Here is a 3,688-nt window from a genome sequence, read left to right as displayed (position 1 = left end):
GGCCAACAATCCATTGTAAGGCCCACATCGGTTGGAGAGGGGAACGAAGCATGCCTTATAAGGGTGTGGATACCTCTCCCTAGCATGACGCGTTTTGACGAGTGAGTGTGGGGGGCTTCGGCTAGCATCCCTATCGTCAAAGGCAAAACCGTGAGGCCTTGTGTGCCAAAGCGGACAATATCGTGCTAGCGGGTGGTCTGGGCTGTTACAGATGGTATCAGAGCCAGAACCTGGATCGATGTGCTAGCGAGGGCACTGGACTCCCTTAGGGGGTGGATTGTAAGGCCCACATCGGTTGGGGAGGGGAACGAAGCATGCCTTATAAGGGTGTGGATACCTCTCCCTAGCATGACGCGTTTTGACAAGTGAGTGTGAGGGCTTCGGCTATCATCCCTATCGTCAAAGGCAAAATCGTGAGGCCTTGTGTGCCAAAGCGGACAATATCGTGCTAGCGGGTGGTCTGGGCTGTTACATCTGCCACCGTGTTTGCATCTCTCATAATCAAACGAAAGTCAACACGCCAATTTCAATGCATGATATCCCTTATTTTGAGCACCAACGGATCAATAAACCCAAAACCATCTTAGTGATTAGTAACAAGATTAAACACTTCCACATAATTTGTCTCACAAATAACATCTCGTTGACCCACATCCCAAACTAAGAGATATCCTCTCCAAATAGCAAACAATTCTCCTTGAAGAATACTTTTACTCTTAATCATTCCCAAACACCCAATTTGCCAACTCCCATTACAATCTCTAATAACACAAGCAAAACCAACACTATCACCCGAACTAGGATAACTAACATCACAATTAATCTTAAAAGTACCAATGGATGAGGGATTCCAAAAACCATTTAGAATAGAGGGAAGGGACATACGTTGTAATTCAAAAATATTCCTAAACTCCATTTCTGAAGCTAATATCAGACAAATAATTTTTTCCAGAGGCCAAGTCTCATGAGGATTAAAGATGTCATTATTCTTTACTCGTCATATCCACCAAAGTCCTGAAAAGAACTTAAACGGATGCTCTCTGCTATGATACAAGAACTAGTTCTTCAAATCTAAAGGATGCCAAAAAATATCCAACCTATATCATACAAGCTAAGTTTTTGGACAATTCCAAATACAATGTAAAACCGATTCCGGGCTAGAAAGACATCTTGGGCACCTATCCGATGACAACATCCCTCTTCTGAAGCAAAAACTTGCAGTAGGAAGAGCCTTCTTAAGATACAGCAAAGCCAAAAATTTGTTCTTTTCCGGAACAAATTGGCGCCAAAGCCAATCCTGTACCTCCCAACCAAACAGCTGCTTACACAACCACAAGTAACTATTGCGTGAGTTATAGACTTTGACAGCAGACCCAAATCAATACCAACTCACTTTCGGACCTGCTTGCACATCCGGATTGTAAGAAAGAATATTACCTTTCAAATTTTAAGATAAAGGAGAATAAAGAGTATCCAAATGCCACCTACCAACCGACCAGATATCCTGTATCTGGATGTTCGAATAAGAAATGTGAACATAATCCATTTCATTAGATAACTGCTCTTTTCTCCTCCAGTTAGAAAACTAAAAATTCTGGTTCAAATCCTCCGTACATCAAACAAACTATTCCTTCAACACTTCTGAAGCCTTGCAAAAACTCCTCCATATTAAATTTTAATTTTTTAATCTTAAATTATAAATTATAACTTTAGATCTTAAATCTTAAAAAAGGGCTTTAAATTAATTTGGGTTAATTTAATAGTTAGTTCACTAGTTTGATTAAACAAGTGTTTGAGAGTTTGAATTCCGTCTTCTGTATGCCATAATTCACTGCGTGACTAGAAGATACTGTTGTGAAAAACCAAAATTAAAAATATTAAGTTTGTGTTTATTTTTAGAGACTGGGATTGAGATTAGAGACTGAGATTCAATATTCTGTTTGGTGGCTTAGAACTAAAATTTCAATCCCAAGGCATAAAATTTCAGTCCCTTTAGTAACCCTAGAAAGTGGGGACATAGGAGATCGAAATTTTATAGCATGTCTTTAAAAATATCCTTATTCAACTTTTTAAATTCCAAATCTATCCCGTCTCTATATTTATCTTAGACTAAACATAATACTATGACATAACTCAATACAGTATATTTTATATTAAACACAATATAGAAACGATCGCTGTCTCTTATTCTTTATTTCCTAGTCTCAATTTCAGTTTTTAAGTTCTAAACGCAGCCCAATTAACTAAAAGTTGGATTTTATAGGATAAAAAGAATAAATTATAAAAAATGCACTTGAATAATTTTGTCGCTGACAAAAATATACTCGAATTTTGTTATTGACAAAAATAGCATCAAATAATATAAAAATGCGATAAAAATGTCCAAAAAGAATATTATTTTTTTGTAAATAACAATATATATTTAATGTTTAATATTTTTATTTTATTTTAAATTATTTAAAAATATTTTATCAATAACAAAATTTGAAGGACAAAATTATTTGGTTGTATTTTTAGTGATTTGCAATGCCTGATAAAAATTAAAGTCATGTTAAGGTAAATGGGAGGATTAAGAGGTGAAATATCTTTTCCATAATAAATTAATAATCAATCAAATGGGGATTCTTTCTACCGAGAGAGTGCAAAGAGCAAGCAGAAGACGCCGGTAACAGCGGTGGCTCTCTCTTCTCTATCAAAGGGTCTCTTTCATTTCACCCTTCTTCTCCCCTTTTACTTTTCCGCACCCCCATTTTCCCTTTTGACCTTTGACCCAACCCAACCCAACCCAGCCCTCCACATTCCGCAACTCCTTTCTTCCTTCCTTCTTCAATATCAATTTCCCTTCGTTTTCAACCACCAATACACAAAAATAAATTTCAAAATAAAAAGAAAACCAAAACTGCCATTCTTTTATTTCTCTTGTTATTATTGTTATTACTATAATTTTCAAACAATACATTTTTTTTTGTTATTTCGCTTCCCTTTGAATTCTCCTCATTCTGTTGAACCGATCCCATCCATTCCTGCGTTTGTTTCTTCCTTTAGAAGGTAAATCAACTAGCTTGCTAATCTCTTACGATTCTTTTTTTGTATTTCTTTAATTTCTATCTTTTTTTTTTGTCTTCTGTCTCTTCTTCAATTTTCTTGTTAATTTAGCAGATCTGGATTCCTCAGCGAAGCATGTTTCGTAGGACTTAGGATTTAGGAGCTCTTTCTTTCTTTTTCGTGGTTTGATTCCTTCCTCCTTTTTTGGGGGTACGTAGTTGGGTTATTCATTTGACACATTGTGATAGTTTATGGATCTGGAATATTGAGAGATGTTAAAGGGAAGCATAATTGCATTGTTTCTCTACGAATTTGTGCCCATTAATGAATGTGTTTACTCAGATTCATGCACAATTTTGGTATATCGCATGTCATGGTTTTTGTGGTTTCAGCTTTTAATATGGAATTAGTAGCTAGAAACTGCTTTTTCATTTTTGGCGATTTCATTAGCTTCACTAATTTAATAATTTTGCTCATAGATTTAGCCCTGTAACTTCATTATATCAAATAAATTTCTTACTTATTGATTATCTGCACTTAACACTATAAAAACATGATTTAATTAATTCCTTGCATTTTTGGTTCAGGTGACATAAGACTGTGTTGTCTACACCAAGTTAGGTTCTGAAACTGACCTACTTGG

At 35.7% G+C, this 3,688-nt stretch overlaps 1 protein-coding gene across 1 annotated transcript in view; it reads left to right on the top strand.

Moving 5' to 3' along the window:
- Positions 2,618–3,688, top strand: part of LOC107604903 (probable magnesium transporter NIPA8) — a gene marked incomplete in the record, with an annotated part of 5,877 nt that continues 4,806 nt past the window's right edge. Inside the window, 2 exon segments of the mRNA XM_016306617.2 lie at positions 2,618–3,048; positions 3,633–3,688.

This window comes from Arachis ipaensis, chromosome B06, assembly GCF_000816755.2.
Source record: "Arachis ipaensis cultivar K30076 chromosome B06, Araip1.1, whole genome shotgun sequence".
NCBI classification, from domain to species: Eukaryota; Viridiplantae; Streptophyta; class Magnoliopsida; order Fabales; family Fabaceae; genus Arachis; species Arachis ipaensis.
The sequence above is the reverse complement of the archived record's forward strand: the minus strand, read 5'-3'. Positions and strand labels throughout refer to the sequence as shown.